The following is an 18,238-nucleotide window of genomic DNA, read 5'->3' as shown; positions in this document are numbered from 1 at the left end:
GATTTTCCCTTCTGTCACATATAGCTTGCTTTCCCTTCTGCCACATTTTTTTCTGCCTCCAGTCACAAAAGATTCTCTACCTTTAAGTGCTCATGTGATTATATTGAACATGCTGGATAATCCATATTATACTCCCTATTTTAAAGTCTGTAACCTTAATTTATATCTACAAACCTTCTTTTACTATGTAGCATAACATATCCATAGGTTCCAATGATTAGGGGATGGATATCTTTGGAGAGCCATTCTGCCTACCACAGAGTTTTGTGCTTCAAAATGTAGTAAGAGGTGGTTTGGGGATAGATTTTAGACAGCTATAAATGAGAGGAATACTTCCATTCTTTCAACAAATATTTACTGAGTAAATACTGCTCTCTAGTATTCTGGGCTAGGAGTTTAGCTTTTGAGCAATGGGGTGTTTTCAAAGATTATTAAGTAGAAAAGTGATAGAATAACCAGTATCAGCAAAGCAGCCCAGAAATGCAGAATAAGTGCCCAAACCCCAAGTTCCTGTCATCAGGCTACGGGTTCATACTTGAAGTGGAAGGGAGACTGATGATTTCTTCTTTTTTGTAACTGCAGGTTAGAGGTAGAGAGATAAGTGTCTCCTTTGGGAAGCTGGCCATGGAAAGAAAAAAGGAAGGATGACTTTGAGGAAAGGTACAAATTAATAACTGACAAAACTTTGTGCTTGGCATAAAAGGAATAAAGTTGATGAAGTATTGCATGATGATTGGGGGAATTTGAGGAATAACAAAATGATCATTACCATATCAATAATTCAAGAAGAACAAAGCAGTGATCCCAAATCACTGAAGTGCCATGCATGCTTGAATAGAAACACCAGGTGAGACTGCAGCAAACAACAAAAATAAAAACACCAACTTTTTTTGGTGTTCTTGCTTAATTGTTCTCTCCATTTGTTGCAGGCTGTGAAGTTGGACATTGCCTGGCATAATGGTGTGTTCCACAATCTTGACTTACCCACCAGTAAATCTCAAAATAACCCAGCTCTTCAAGTTTCAGTACAATTCTTGCCTATTTACAGGAAAAGAGTGTCATCATAGACAATGTGTTTCCAACAAATACATAGGCAGTAATTGGAGTAAAGCATGGACCAAAGTATTAAAAATGATGCAAATTGAGAATACACTAACTATTTGAAGAGTACAAGTTGAGGTTAAGTCAATCTTACCACTAGGGGAAGGTTGACATTTTTTTTTACACATATTCAGATGTTGTCTCCTCTAATACATGAACCAGAAACATTATGAGAAATAATGGAATAGACACAGAGTATGACACATGTGGTGGGCATTTGCTTCAACATCTCTAGATGGGAGATTATTTAAAAAAAAATCAATAAAATCCTTAAGAAGTTATTCATTCATATCCATACCTTGGTGTATATTTTATGGCTTCAGTTCTCCTACTGAAAAATAGTGTTTATTTTTAGGTTAATAGACAAACACAACAATGTTGAAGGTCATACTACAATCTAAAATTGTCTCAAATGTTTTTGGCTTGGCTTTACGGAAAATGCATTGTGCCAAACACTTTTTCTCCTTTATTTTTAAACCCTTGTGTATTTTTAAAGAAAATGTAATCCACATGTTTCTTATTCATTTACACTTAACTCATCAAATTCCTCTTGTGTAAGAGTGACTTGGAGACCAAAAGACTTTGGAAAATTATTTGTTTGCCTTTGAAGCTCTTTCTTTTTATTAGGAAAGTAATAGCACGTTCTTTGGTATAGTTCATGTTAGATACTCAGGTATTCAGTTTTTCAAGTATGTAAATAACATAATCTAGAATATTTATATTTGTCCTTATATATTGCTTTCCCTATTCTATTAATATAATGGTAATTTTTACCACTATATCGTTTGTTATACTATTACTATGTTATTATTTACTATTAGTATTGTTGTTATAAACTTCATAATAACATTAGTGGTGTTACAAGAATATCTATATATTTGCAACATCTTCATTTACAAAGTGGTTTTATCTTACTCATCTTTCCTTAAAGACTTGTATGGAAAGAGAATTCCAGGCTTTGTAACATACTCACCTATTTCATTTCCTCATAGAATGTCAGACAGAGAGAATTTGCCAACTGCTTTACATCCTCCAAAAATCTTATTTTCAGTTCATCTGTTTTATTTCTACTTTCGTGACTAAGTGTGCTATTCATCTCTCATAGCTATTTTTAACTTCTCTTCAAATCCTTGTACAATTGTCTGACTTTATAATCTGAATTAAAAGTCATTTCATTGTTGAGCTGAATGATTCTGTCCTACTGGTTCCATTTATGTATTCTTTATACTTATGGATAATACATTGCTCTAGTTTGCTTATCCTCTGAATTATAGCCTGTCACAGGTCTTTAAGTATTCTTAAATAATCTTGTAGATGTATACTCTGAAACTCAAGAGCACCCCAAGCACCTTTAAAAGTAGGGTCTATGTGTTTTTATTTCTTTCATGTCTTCTTATCATGCCTAGTTCTGATTGCTACAAATTTTAATCTTAGTAAATATGACTGGTGGGTTGCTAATTTTTAAAGTATTATGTGGCATGTGCTACTTGCTTTCTGCATGAAAATAATATAGTAAAATGCCAGATAAAAGTGGATTCTGACTTGGTCTCTTTTTAAAATTAGATTGCATGCTTGTAATCTATTGTAAGGATTGGTCCTTTAACTATTTTCTTAAATTTAAACTAGGGTCTTGAAAACACAGTGCACATGAAAAGAACAAGTAGTGAACAAGACCTTAATCAAAATTGCCAGTTCATTTGCAAAACAGATACTGATGGCCCACAACCAACAGGGCCTTTCTTAGGCTTTGTGCTACATTTTGGCAATGAAGAGAGGAAAGACAACCTCTTCTCTCAGACAACTGACCATTTTGGGAGTCACGATTTCAACACTGTGTGCAGAGTGATAGGACAAAGGTCAAAGAATAGAGGCAGGCATCTCAGTCTAGTTTCATAAAAATGCTTTTGGAGCAATCTCAAAGTTAAGCAGGGTGTACAAGCTAAGCATTATAACAGGCAACATGAAAGCCTCGATTTAAGAGACATTTACATCACTTACTTGTGTGGGTTACTGTTCCAAGCTCCTTACAAATATGCACTCATTCAATCCTCATCACTATCCCATGGGTAAGCACTGTTACTAACCTAATTTTACAAGTGAGAAAACTGAAGTAACTACAAGTTAAGTGAATTGCCCAAGGTCAACAGCAGGTCAACAGCGGGCACAGCCACGACTTAAATATAGGTATTGTGGGCCTCCATAGTCTCTACAGGAGACTTTTAATAGGGAATTTACATACTCATGGAGAGCAACACACAATCAAGGAAGAACAAGTGGGTTGGCATTTCCTGAGGGCAAGTTATAACTGGGGCAATGTCAAGAGATGAAGGAAGCTAAAGAAGTGAATGAGAACGATGTTACACTGAAAAACCAGGGTTTTATCTTAAACGAATCATTGTAATCATTGGGATAACAGGATTTTGTCTCAATATTAGAAAGAAGATTCTCTAGCATCATGGATTATGGGATACAAGATGGCTGGGTTGGAGGTAGAAAGACCTGGTAAGGGGTACCTGCAATAACACAAGTGAGAGAAACAGTGGAAATATGGTTGGAGGGAAGTTGAAGCTCACATGAGTTATTCTAGGAGAGGGCATGTGAGGGCTTAAGCTGTTGATGTTGGAAAAGGAGAGAAAGTTGTGTCTGGAGTGATTGCTCTGAGTTTCTGATTAAGGTAACAGTGTAGACAGTGGTGACTACTGGGATAAAGAAGAAAACAAGATAATTGAACATTAGAAAATGCTTATGATACCATGTAAAGAGAAAAAGAAAGTAGAGCTCAGAATTATATATTCTGTATTGTCCTTTAAAAAATATGTGTGTGATATGCACGGAAAAGCTCTGGTGAAAACAAGAACCACTATTCATTGTAAATGGTAAAATTTCTCAGAACTTTTTATTTTTCCCTGTATCTTCTAAATTTTCTGCAATGAACATGAATTTGTTATTTTTCCATTAAACTAAAATTAAGTGTTACTGGAAGGATTTAGATAGTGATCTTATTTAAAGTTAACTTCTATGATCTTTCAGGAAAGCAAATAAAGTACTTAGCAAAAGTAGATGATTTATTAACTTTAGATCAGGAATTCCCCTCTTAGGAAGCTAAAGTAATATGTAGGTTCTCACGTGTTTATTTATAAATATATTTATTGTCATGCAGAAAAATTAGCATTAGCAATCAGGGTTGTTGAAAACACTTATAGCACAAGTGTGTGAATGCATATTATACATTCATTAGAACAGTTACTTATAAAAATACTTAATCATCAGGGAAAATACTTCTGATATATGAAAACAGCAGGGTATGAGTTCTTTGATGCTATTTGCATAGGATATCTCTGAGTGAAATATGATACTGATTTTCTTTGACTTGAATTTTTTAAGATTTGTAAAATATACCTATGTATTTACTTACAAAATATAATAAAACATAAAAATAAAGACATTTAGTTCGAAGTGTGAGCAGTATCACTGCTGTTTAATCATTTCAAATGGGCTTATGTTGGACTGTAAGTACACAGCCAAAGAGGAGTGGAAAAGTCACCTGGACTATGAGGCTGGCTGTGTCAGGGGAAGCAATTGGTCAAAATCATGATTATAGATGAGAACAAGTATGAAGGACCAATAATTACATTAAAAAGGATGTTTCTCAGGAGTATTTGAATATAAGAGGGATCATAGCTTTAAACTTAAAGAAGCACTAAATTTTGGAATTTCAGATACTAAGAAGATAAAAGGATATTTTTTGAGATATTATCATATTCTTGAGATTTCTAAAAACCAATGTTCAGGGCCTACACATAAATAGTGGACTTATTTGTGTTTTAGGCAAGTACTGCTTGTGTTATTATGTTTAGATATTTGGATACATTGACCAACATTCAGATATGGTAGTGCTATGACTTGACTTCCATGGAAAATGTGAAACTTAAGGTAGCCATGTTTTTCCTTTGTCCCATGAAAAGTAATAGAATCTTTAGAAAATTAATTCATCTTCATTTAACCTTTATCAGTTTTTGAAGAAACCATAAATATTTTAGATTCATTTGACAGAGCTAAAAATCCTAGGGTGTTAAAATAATTGAAATGATGGTATCCACATGTATATATCTTTAACTGCATGTTACTGGAACTTTTATGCTAATCTTTATATTAATTATTTATTGAATGACTACTATGTGCAGGTACTTTAAATGCATTATCTCATTTAATTCGCAGAAGAGATAAAACTTAGAGATAGATCAGAAACTGACTGGGAGCATTTAAATTGATTTTGTTATGTGACCACCAGGTTAGTAAGCAACAGATTCATTAGACAAGTAGGTAGTATAATCTACATTTGATAGGTGTTGGTATCAAGGCTGTGGCCCAAAGTCACATTACTGGAGCAGTGTTGGAATCAAGATTCAAACAAAATTTAGTTGAAACCTCTATGGCAACAATGTTTCCAGCATTTCTAGAAAATAGTATATCACTTACCATCCTTTAAAAACACTCTTGAGAATTTTCCATCTTAATAACTGATCTTTTCTTTTATAGGTATTGAGAAATAATCACTACAGTAAATCTAGGAAGGATCTGTTATCATACACAGCTTCATTTTTTCTTGTGATGAAAACTTTTAAGATCTACTCTCTTAACTTTCAAATATGCAAGACAGTATTATTAACTATAGTCACCATGTTGTGCATTACATCCCTATGGCTTATTTATTTCATAAGTGGAAGTTTGTACCTTTTGACTCCCTTCATCCATTTGCAACCACCAATCTGCTGTTCTCTGTATCCATGAGCTTCTTTTTATTTTTTATTTTTGATTCCACATATGAGACCATACAGTATTTGTCATTTTTTGTCTGACTTATTTCACTTAGTATAATATGCTCAGGGTGCACCTATATTGTCACAAATGGAAAGATTTTATTTTATTTTTTTTTGCTGAATAATAGTCTAGTGTATACAAATATACACCACATCTTCTTTATCCTTTCATTCATTGATGGACAATTAGGTTGTTTCTGTATCTTGGTTATTGTACCTAATGCTGCAATGAACATGAGGGTGCATATATCTTTTTGAGTTAGTGTTTCTGCTGTCTTTAGGTAAATACCTAGAAGTGGAATTGCTGGATCATATGGTAGTTGTATTTTTAATTTTTTGAGGGACTTACATACTCTATAGTGGCTGCACCAATTTACATTCCCACAAACAGTATACAAGTGTTCCTTTTTCTCCACATCCTCGCTAGCATTTTTTACCTTTTGTTGTTTTGATAATACTATTCTAACAGGTGTGAGGTGATATTGTGGTTTCAATTTGCATTTCCTGATGATTAATGACACTGAGCACATTTTCATGTACATGTAGGCCATCTGTATGTCTTCTTTGGACAAATGTCTATTCAGGCCCTGTGCCCAGTTTTAAATTGAATTGTTTTTGCTAATGAGTTGTATGAGTTCTTTATATATTTTGGATATTAATCCCTCATTAGATATATGATTTGAAAATATTTTCTCCCATTTAGTAGGTTGTCTTTTCATTTTGTTGATGATTTCCTTTGCAGTATAGAAGCTTTTTAGTTTAATGTAGTCCCACTTTTGTTATTGTTTTTGTTGCCCTTGCTTTTGGTTTCAAATCCAAAAAAAAAAAAATCACAAAAACTATGCCAAGGAAATTACCTCCTATGTTTTCTTCTAGGACTTTTCTGGTTTCAGGTCTCATATTCAAGTCCTTAATCCATTTGAGTTAATTTTTGTGTGTGGTGTAACACAGTGGTCCAGTTTCATTCTGTTGCATGTTGCTGTCCAGTTTTTCCAACACAATTTATTGATGAGCCTGTCCTTTCCCTATTGTATATTCTTGGCTCCTTTGTCATAAATTAATTGACCATATACATTGAGTTTATTTGGGAACTACCTATTTGTTCTATTGATCTATGCCTCTTTTTTTAAGCCTGTTCCATATTGTTTCGATGACTATAGCTTTGCAATATAGTTTGAAGTCAGGGAGTGTGTGATGATATAGTTTGAAGTCAGGGAGTGTGATGTCTCCAGCTTTGTTATTCTTTCTCAAGATTGCTTTGTCTACTTGGCGTCTTTTGTGGCTCCACACAGGTTTTAGGATCTTTTATTTCTGTGGAAAAATGCCATTGGAATTTTGATAGGGATTTCACTGAGTCTGTATATTGCTTTGTGTAGTATGCACATTTTAACAATATTAATTCTTCCAATACATGAGCATGGAATATATTTCCATTTATTTGTGTCTTCTTTAATTTCTTTAATCTGTGTCTTATAGTTTTCAGAATACAGGTTTTTCACCTTGGTTAAATTTATCCCTGAGTATTTTATTCTTTTTATTTTTTTATATTTTTTTATTTTATTCTTTTTGATGCAATTATAAATGGAATGGTTTTCTTAATTTCTCTTTCTGAGAGTTTGTTTTTAGTGCATAGAAATACAGTAGATTTTTTATATTGATTTTGTATCCTCCAACTTTACTGAATTCATTTATTAGTTTTAACAGTTTTTTTGTAGCGACTTTAGGGTTTTCTACATATAATATTATGTCATATGCAAAGAGTGACAGTTTTACTTCTTCCTTTCCAATTTAGATGCCTTTATTTTTCTTGCCTACTTGCTCTGGCTAGGACTTCCAAAACTATTTTAAGTAGTATTTACCTGTTAAATATTTCTTATAGTGCTTATGTTTATTCCTTTTGTAGTCATACCTTTTATATATAGCTGTTGACAATTTAATTTTTATAGTATGTAACTTTCCATATGTTCTATATATCTCTGTACTGTCATGATTTAACTTAATCATTTTGGGTTAAGGAGAAAGAGTTCTCTTCTGGAATTAAAAAATATATTTCTTTTTGTCCCCACAGCCCTTCCTCTTTTCTTTTCTCCATGTCTTTCTACCTCTTCCTTCCTTCTTTCCAATCGTTTTTTTTTTAAAAATAACTATTGTATTTAAACCTTGCAGTATTGGGAGAGGGGAGATTTGATATGGGGGTAGGTGTGATTTTTCATTCTATGTGATTTTTCATCTTACCAAGGACAGAAATATAATGGGAGAATTTTTTTCTTCAATGATTTTAAGAAAATATTGAATATTTATATTGGAACTCATTATTCTTTAGTTTTACTTGTTCTTATGAAGCAAGAATTGTTTTCTCTATTTTGCAGATAAGTCAGCTGAATCTCAGAGAGATTAAATGATGCATCCAAAGCCATTCAGCAAGGAAGTTTTCTGAATGTGGGTTTGAACCCAGATCTGCCTGGTGTCAATGCTCATGATCTTTTTTATTCATATGCTCTCTTACTTTATTTTAAACATGGGATTATTAGACTTCAGAGATGAAAGAGCATTTGAGATTACTCATTCCAACAACTTCAATTCATGTTTTAGGGAACTGTAGCCTAGAGGAGTTAGACCACTTAGTTAAGGTCATATAACCATAAAGTTATTGGATTGGGCATAAAGTTCATTTGTTTTTTTCCATAAGATGGCTCTAGTAGTGCTTAGTTGTCTAACTTCATTAGAAACAATTTTGTTAGATTGTATTGTGACAGTTATCATATCAGCGTGCATTAAAAAAAAACATCAAAATTGGTGAATTTTTGTGTAGCCATTTTAATATTGAAGATGGAAGAAAAAAGTAACATTTTCAGCATATTATGCTTTATTATTTCAAGAAAGGTAAGAATGCAACTGAAACGCAAAAAAAGGATTTATGCAGTGTATGGTGAAGGTGCTGTGACTGATTGAACATGTCAAAAGTGGTTTGTGAAGTTTTGTTCCGGAGATACCTCACTGGACGATGCTCCACGGTCGGGTAGACCAGTTGAAGTTTGATAGTGATCAAATCGAGACAATAACTGAGAGCAATCAACCTTATACACGTGGGAGATAGCCGACATACTCAAAATATCCAAATCAAGAGCTGAAAATCATTTGCACCAGCTTGATTATGTTAATCACTTTGATGTTTGGGTTCCATATAAGTTAAGCAAAAAAACTCTTGACTATATTTCTGCATACAATTCTCCACTTACACGTAAGGAAAACATTCTGTTTTTAAAACAAATTGTGACAGGTGATGAGAATGGATAGTGCAAATTAATGTGGAACAGAAGAGATTGTGGGGCAATGAAGTGAACCACCACCAACCACAACAAAGGCCGTCTTCATCCAAAGAAAGTGATGTTGTGTATATGGTGGGGTTGGAAGGGAGTCCTCTATTATGAGCTCCTTCTGGAAAACCAAACGATTAATTCCAGCAAGTACTGCTCCCAGTTAGACTGACTAAAAGCAGCACTCGACAAAACGCGTCCGGAAGTAGTCAAAAGAAAATGCATAATCTTCCATCAGGATAGCACAGGACTACATGTTTCTTTGAAGACCAGGCAATAACTGTTACAGTTTGGCTGGGAAGTTCTGATTCATCTGCTGTATTCACCAAATACTGCACTTTCAGATTTCCATTGATTTCGGTCTTTACAAAATTCTCTTAATGGAAAAAAATTCAATTCCCTGGATGACTATAAAAGGCACCTGGAACAGTTCTTTGCTCAAAAAAATAAAAAGTTTTGGGGAGATGGAATTATGAAGTTGCCTGGAAAATAGCAGAAGGTAGTGGAACAAAAGGGTGAATAAGTTGTTCAATAAAGTTCTTGGTGAAAATGAAAAATGTGTCTTATTTTTAACTTAAAATCTGAAGGAACTTTTTGGCCAACCCAATACTATAGCACCAGCATTAATTGTGGTTGCTTTCTTTCCATATTTCAGGAACTAACAAATTGTCCTAAATTCCTTGGCTTACTGGGTTTAAATTTAAAAAATAGACTCCTACACTTTACTTTTCCTTGGCAAGAAGGTGGAGTAGGACTTGACTACTCACATTGCACACTTTTTGGATCGGCATCTAGTCTTTTCATTGCTTGAGTTTCTCTCTGTAAAGGAGATATATAATGAAAAACAATCATTACAAGGGAAATTGGATCTTCTTAGTGATAACAACACGGTAACCTTTGTTATGTATGTATACCAAAACCTTTGTTCTGATGATATTCCTCATGCTTTGAGAGAAAAAAGAACCACTGTTGCTGTACAACTGAAACAGCTTCAGGCAGAAACAGAACCAATTGTGAAGATGTTTGAAGATCCAGAAACTACAAAGCAAATGCAGTCAAACAGGGATGGTCAGATGCGATTTGACTACCTGGCAGACAAGCATGGTTTTAGGCAGGAATGTTTAGAGACACTCTTGGTATGCAAAATTCCTATATAAATGTGGAAATTACTCTTGAGCTGCTGAATATCTTTACTTCTTTAGAGTGTTGGTTCCAGCAACGGATAGAAATGCTTTGAGTTCATTCTGGGGAAAACTGGTTTCTGAAATCTTAATGCGGAATTGGGATGCAGCCATGGAAGACCTTGCATGGCTAAAAGAGACCATAGATACAATTCTGTGAGTTCTCCACTTCAGTCTCTTCAGCAGCGAACACAGCTCATTCATTAGTCTCTGTTTGTTTTCTTCAATAACCCCAAGGGCGTGATAATGTTATCGATCTCTTCCTTTACCATCCTCAGTATCTTAATGTAATTCAGACGATGTGTCCACATATTCTCCACTGCTTGACCACAGCAGTCATAACAAAGAAAGATGTTTGAAAACGCCACAGGTGCTAAAATATCTGGTCCAAGTTATTCAACAGGAGTCTTACACATGTAAAGATCCAATTACAGAGTTTGTTGAATGCTTATATGTTAACTTTCACTTTGATGGGGCTCAGAAAAAGCTGAGGGAATGTGAATCAGTGCTAGTGAATGATTTTTTCTTGGTGGCTTGTCTTGAGGACTTCATTAAAAATGTCTGTCTCTTCATATTTAAGACTTTTTGTCCATCCATCAGTGTATCAGCATTAACATGTTGGCAGATAAACTGAACATGTCTCCAGAAGAAGCTGAAAGGTGGGTTGTAAATTTGATTAGAAATACAAGACTGGATGCCAAGATTGATTCTAAATTATGTCATGTGCTTATGGGTAACAATGCAGTCTCACCCTTTCAGCAAGTGATTGAAAAGACCAAAACCTTTTCATTTAAAAGCCAGGTGTTGGCCATGAATATTGAGAAGAAAATCAGAATAGTAGGTCAGAGGTTCCTAACTGTATAACTCAGGACTCTGGCTTCTACTGAAGAACTGTACAGAAAAAATGAAAAATCTATAAAAGAAAGGTGAAATAAAACCATTTTACAAAGATGAAACATTATAGAAACAATTAACATGTTAAATATAAATTTTGGAGACTTTGAATAAAATTGGCTGTGCTTCATTAAAAAATAAAATAAAAAATAATAAAATAAAACATAGACTCCTGAAGTAGGGAGATGAAATAGAAAAAGATGTACCATTTGGACAAATGATAATTTTGTGCAATTAAAACTGCACCCCTGCCTCAATGTCAGGTATCTGGGTGCAAGGATTGGAGGTGGACTTTTAACTCCCCCATCCACTTCAGCTGGATACCCTTGATCTATGTACCAATTCATGACCATTTGTAGTCACTCTTCAAATAGAGACTTCAAAAACCTTTCTCTTCTTACACAGCATCTCCTTTAACTTTGTCACATGGTGTTGCTTTGCTCCTCTAGTCTCCATTTGGTGTGTATTGTTGATATGTTACTATAACATATCAACAAGCACTGATTGTTGCTTTAGTTATTGCTCTTAGGAGTGTCTTGGTCTTATGCCAGTATCAACAGTGCTTTCATCTTTAGGGCTCTGAGCAGGCACTCTGTTATACAGTCATATGAACTGCAGACTCCATTGTAATAAATCTGTTCTCAATATACCCTTTAAGTTTATATTCAGTTACCCTTTCACTCATAGGATTTTAACATTAGGCTAAAATTGAACATCTTATTCTACTAATTATAAGCAATAAAATTTTTTACATTCTGTAACTAACTTTTAATTCAGAAGTAAAATTAGCAACTCATGGACCTCTAAACTAGTAGTTCTCAAAGTATGCTCCCTGATTCAGAAGTATTAACATCACCTTGTCACTTGTTAGAAATAAAAATCCTTGGGCCCACTCAGGAGTCACTACTGAGTGATTCTGATGTGCACTAAAGTTTGAGAGCAACAGATCTAAACCATTATGCTTTACTTGCTTTACTCCTAAAATATTTTATATTACAACCACACGTGATGACCCATTCATTTCCAATTATGCTACTAAATTTGCCTATGTTTCTCTTTCCCAAATAGCATGTGTAACTTAGGGAAACTTGAAAGCATGCTGGAATAAAAAGTGGTATGATGGATATCATACCAAATGCCCTTATTGGCTTCACAGTAAACACTGTTTGCCAATTTTATAGAAGAAAATACTGCAACATCTTTTTGTATATTTCTTAAGTTTTATTTCATTGTTCCTAACATCACAGAAAAAAATATATCAGAGGTTTTAGAATATAGGTTCAGTACTCAGTTATCGTATTTGTTCATTGCATTGTGGTTTATTTTTAAACTAGACACTGTAAATGAAGTTTCTTGGGTTAAACGTGCTGATTAAAGAAAGGGTAATTAATTTATTTTTAGTCACAATTCTCCAAATAGGAAAGCAGTCACAACTCTCCAAATAGGTGTAGTTGAAACTGAACAACAGATTAATACTAAAATCAGTTTTACATTAGTTTACAAAAATATATGTATATTGTTCTAAAAAGTTTTAGACTAAGTTACTTTCATTTTCAAATCTCTAATTGTGCTAGTTTTGGGTATCTTGACCACTGAGCTATTAAACATAAAAAAATTTGCACCATTCCAACATAATTAGATAGCTGATTATAATAATACAATCACAGCTGCTGAAGCCCAGCACAACTTAAACACTGTCATTTTTTAGTTTCTTAATAAAGAGTACATATCTATGAGGTCATCATAAATTAGTTCCTTGCCATTTGTATCGCTGAATTTTATTTTTATATTTCAAGACTGAATCTACTTTTGCAACAAAAGAAATAGTATATATTCTTTTCGTTAACTACTTGGAAAACAAAGTTATTTCTGTCTTGAATATACAACATTTTCTTTCTTTCTAGTAATCACAACATTCGTTTTATGATACTTAGATTTTTTTGGTGGAGTGTTGTTACTCCAGCATCAAAACAGGTTTATGGTGTCTCTGCAACTGAAATATCAACTAGAGACAAAGTCAGATTGTGTGAAATTTCCCTACACTTTCTTGGGTAATTCTCAAATTCCATGGAGTACTTCACATTGTAACAACAGATGTGTGCTGTCCATTAGGTACTGCTGTCCCATTTTGTCTAATTGGGCTCAATATTGTAGCTGTCAGATATGCTTCCTCTTATTGTTATCTGATACCATCTACAAGAAGTATCATTCATCATTTCTACATGATAACATAAAATGTGTGTCTTTTCAATACTGGTCCTTTTGAACAAACTGGTTGTTTCTTCTGTATAATGTCTTCCAGCGCTGCTGTCCTGTGGGAAACATAAATCTATTTTCTTTGTGTGAGAGGTTTCCTCTAAGACGTAGAGTACTGGCTAAGAATAGTTCCAACATATAGTGGATTATTCAGAAGTTGAAATTTTATATATTTTGTTGAAAGGATAATATATATTTATTATAAAGGCAAAAATTCACACACGCCCAAAGAAGCTCGTGTACATAACACACATACACACAAGACTACTGCTGCTGGTTTGAGTACATGAGACCTAAGGCAATCTGAAATAATGGTTTTAGTTTAGTCATCTGATCTAATGACAGATGCTCACTTGCCTTGTTAATCGCTATAATCTGTAAACTCCTCAAGGAAAATTCCTATTTGCTATTCTTGGGGTAGACATGGAAAATTACGAAGGTTTAAAAAGAAACAGGCTACTGCAGTTTAGGGTTCCATCTAAATGAGGCAAATTCCAGATAATTTTTTATTTTATGTTAATAAGAAAAATCTATTATTAAGGCTCTTTGCAGTTTTTACAATGTTTTTATTTTTTGCAGAGTATCTTATATCTTTTGATAGTCACCACAAAGTTATGAGTCAAAGAAAGTTGTGATGGTCTCCATGATGAAATTGGGATCTAATGGGGTTAAATAAATGACAACAGGTCACACAGTATTGTATGGCAGAACCAACCAGCAATCAGGCTTCTGACTCCTAAATCAATAATTTTCAAATTATGCCAATGAACATCAATAATTAAAATAAGCAAAAGATTTTCTCTCTTAGGACCTATAATATTCAAATGGGCATCCATGGTCTCTCACTATGGTCTCACTGCCTCATTGATTTGGCTTTTCTCACGAACAGCTGAAGTAGGCTTAGTTCATTCATTTATTCTCTAATTTACTTCATAAATATGTAGATAGACTAAAGGATTGATTATCTGCATAAACAATCAGGGAAATCCATCCATATAAATTTATGAATTTTATTGACTTATAAATGTGACATATTGATTAAAGTGGTCAATTTATTTGTCCATCTAGACAGTCTAAAGCAAAAATATGGATATAAGAGTACTATAATAGAATTGGAGTTTTATATTAAGCTCCTAAATCAGTTGTTACATTTCTACAATAATAAAAATAACTTTTGATTTGTACAGTTATTTCTGTTGCATTGGATATAATAATCACCCTGATGAATATTCAACTTTGAAAATAGAAGCAGCTATAAAAATGAGAATGCAAACATGGCAGTACTTTGCCTCTCTTTTTATGGAGAATACGTTATAGTGCTGCTGCTTTTGATAAGAAACAGTCTGTTCTATGGTCATGATGTGGCTCTCTGCTACATAAGCAGCTAAGAGCATCCAAATGACATAATGGGAATAAAATTATGGCTCTCAGAGAGTCTGCTCCATCACTAGTCATATCTGAATTGTCCCAATTGAAGAAGTAATATGAGCACTTTTTTTGGTGATTTAAATACATGTGTTTTCTACTCATCTCTAAACAATAATGGTTTCGATTTGTTCCTTAATTCAGTATTTCTTGTACAGTTTTTAGTGGTATATTGACTTACATTAGTAAAAGAAAAGTATGAAAAAAAAAAAAGAAACTTTTCTTTGCCTGAAAAATACTAGAATATCATAAACAACTGTGTCTGTATCCAGGCAGGACTATGTAAGCATTTTTGGGAATCAGGAAAACAAAACGAATCAAAGACTTTAACATATGAAAAACAAATCTGGTGCTTCAAAGTAAAATTTGTTTTTATTCCTCAATCTTTTATATCTCTGGACATATATGCTTAAGAATGTGGAAACCTAAAAGAAAATATGATAGATTTTCAAATATAAAAAATAAGTTATATTATTTGTATAAAATACTCTGAAAAATTGACATTTACAGCCATGTACTTTTGATTCTAGACTTAAAGGTAAAGGAATGACTTTGCTAAAGCAAGGGCTCTAAATTGATTATACATAACTTAGGAACCAATTATTTAAAAAAATACATTAAAGCAATGAATGTGGTACATACATACACATACTACAATGCCAGCAAAAATAGCCTTGTCAAAGACCATAGTAACAATTTCAAATCTGACAAGTTTGGCCCTGTTAATAGTGGAACAAACTAGGTCAGATTCTTTAATAACTCTAGGCCTAGGTTAATAGGAATGATAATTATAATACCTACATCTTAGAGTTGTTGAGAAGTTTATGTAAAATAAAATAATGGTTACATGATATTCAATAGGTAGAACTGTTTTAAGAAAAATTGCTTATAACTGTCAGTCATCATGCATAAAAGCTGGTAATGATATGTAAACAATGGAAAATTCAACATGTAAATTAACATTTCTGCAAAGAGAACAATTGGAAAAACAAATTTAAGTTTTTTGAGATTTAACCAAAGACTTCCTTGATGCTTGTATTAAAAAGAGAACAGTGACTAAAACTTTTGGCACACTGGGGAACTAACATACCTATTAAAAATCCTTGGAGATTTGTGAAAAGAAAATATTTTCTGCTGTTTTCAATGAGTATATTCCTCACTCTAACAGTTTTAAAAATAACCTGTAAATGTTAAGCAGGAACAGTTTAGTACATTCAGCCATTCAGTCATTTTTCCATTCAACAAATACTTTCAACTGCCTACTATGTGTCAGAAAATGTGCTAGACTCAAGATGAAAAACATGGTCCCAGCCTCAGGGACATTCTGATGTTCTCACAAAACATTGGCAAGATAAAGTCTCAAAATCTCCTGCTCTTTTATATCCACACCAAGCATCGAATGTTTTACAATAGGCATAGAAGTTATAACTTCTATATTTATTGATTCACTGACCAAATGCTAAAGCTAAACAACCTGGAAAAAAAGAAAAAAAACTGTTCACTTCTGAGGAGATCATAAGGAGGACCTATTTGGGGACCTAGTTATTATTCTTTCAAATAAAAATTTCTTGAATTTATACTTTAATAAGTCCAAACCTTAGGTAGTCAGAGCAGAAACACCACACTGTGTAATAGCAATTTAAGTAAAATGTGCTAGTCATCTCACACATGCTAAAAGTTAGCTAGCATATTTTGCTGATGTGTTAATTTTTTTTTTAATTCCACAAGAAAGTCTCTGTTTAACAAATTTTAAGAAACAGCCAATTTGAAAAATGTTATCTTGCTATTTCTGTCGTTATATTTAAGAAATATTTCATGGTCTATAATATAAAAACTAATTTTAAGATGATTTTAAAATCATCTTGAAAATTTCCTAAAGTAAATTTGGCTATATATCTAATACTATGTGTTTGACATATCCATAAGATCAAAATTCTCTTAAGTTCTATGATCAGTTGCAAATATAAAAAAAGCAGGGCTTCCCTGGTGGCGCAGTGGTTGGGGGTCCGCCTGCCAATTGGGGGGGCGCGGGTTCGTGCCCCGGTCCGGGAGGATCCCGCGTGCCGCGGAGCGGCTGGGCCCGTGGGCCGTGGCCGCTGGGCCTGCGCGTCCGGAGCCTGTGCTCCGCGGCGGGAGAGGCCCGCGTATCGCAAAAAAAAAAAGCAATTACTGTTTTGACATCAGATTTTTACTTTTTCTTAGCAATGCTTCAGTCACTTGAAAGTCCATGGTGTTGAACACCAAAATACATGAAATATTTCTAACTTTTAAAGATGTCCCCCGACCCCAGCCTTTCTGGAATATCTTCATGAGGTCACTGAGGGTAAAACATTAATTTAGGAAAAAGAAATTCTAAAATGTAATTTGACTCATTTTTTTTCCTTCTAGAAACTCCTCCAAACAAGGTAAACTTAAAAGGAAAATTATATTTTAAAATATAATAATCATAATAACATTTTCCTATTATATGCATATATATACATATATTTCTGTCCAAATGATTCTCATATATTGTACATGGGAAATTATGAATAGGAGTGTCCATTGCCAAAAGAGGTTATGATTATATATTCCTACATGCTCTAAGGTATTGAGTTTAGCATAAACAAAGTTCATAGACCTGAAAACTTGAAAATTACATAATGACTCATATCAAGCAATTTTGAATATGTCATATTATGAGTTATCCTAAGGCCACTGAATCTTTACAGATAGTTCTTCCTAAATCTAATATAGAGAGGAAGAACAATATTGCAGATAAGGACCAGGCAAGCTGAACAGGCTGACTTCAAATCCTGATTCTACCATTTACTGGCTTTGTGACCTTCTCTGGGTCAGAATCCCCATCTATATTTGGGGATGACTCCTTATTCCCCTTCAAAAAAGTATCTTCCTCATAGGGGTATCATGAAGATTAAATGAGTTAATACACAAAGAAGCACTTAGAGTAACAACTCAATAAGAATTAACACATTTTTTTAATGCTCATGGATCCACCACTATAAAAATTACCTTTGGGTTCTAGAAAATAAAATGGGTAAATCTAAAAGAACACTCAGTGCTATGAATGTTTCCTATAAATTGCTCAAAGCTATGAGTGCTTCCTATAAAAATCACTTATCAAATCATCTCTAGATAGACTTACCTAATGCCAAAGCCCAGAAAAAAAGAGAATAACTTTGAAAAAAAATAAAACCCAAAAATTTCATTAGGCTTTCAAATATTCCCAAATATCTAGACCCAG

General features: G+C 33.5%; 1 pseudogene across 1 annotated transcript; it reads left to right on the top strand.

Moving 5' to 3' along the window:
• Positions 1-3,575: 3,575 nt before the first annotated feature.
• On the top strand, positions 3,576-11,638 carry LOC309961731 (eukaryotic translation initiation factor 3 subunit E-like; annotated as a pseudogene). The gene is made up of 2 exons: positions 3,576-3,603; positions 9,950-11,638. The product of its transcript is annotated as a eukaryotic translation initiation factor 3 subunit E-like (transcript).
• The last annotated feature ends 6,600 nt before the right edge of the window (positions 11,639-18,238 follow it).

The sequence above is a fragment of the Leucopleurus acutus genome (assembly GCF_964270905.1).
Source record: "Leucopleurus acutus genome assembly, chromosome: 5".
In the NCBI taxonomy this organism is placed as follows: domain Eukaryota; kingdom Metazoa; phylum Chordata; class Mammalia; order Artiodactyla; family Delphinidae; genus Leucopleurus; species Leucopleurus acutus.
Note: the sequence above shows the minus strand (reverse complement) of the source record. Positions and strands in the feature narration are given on the sequence as shown.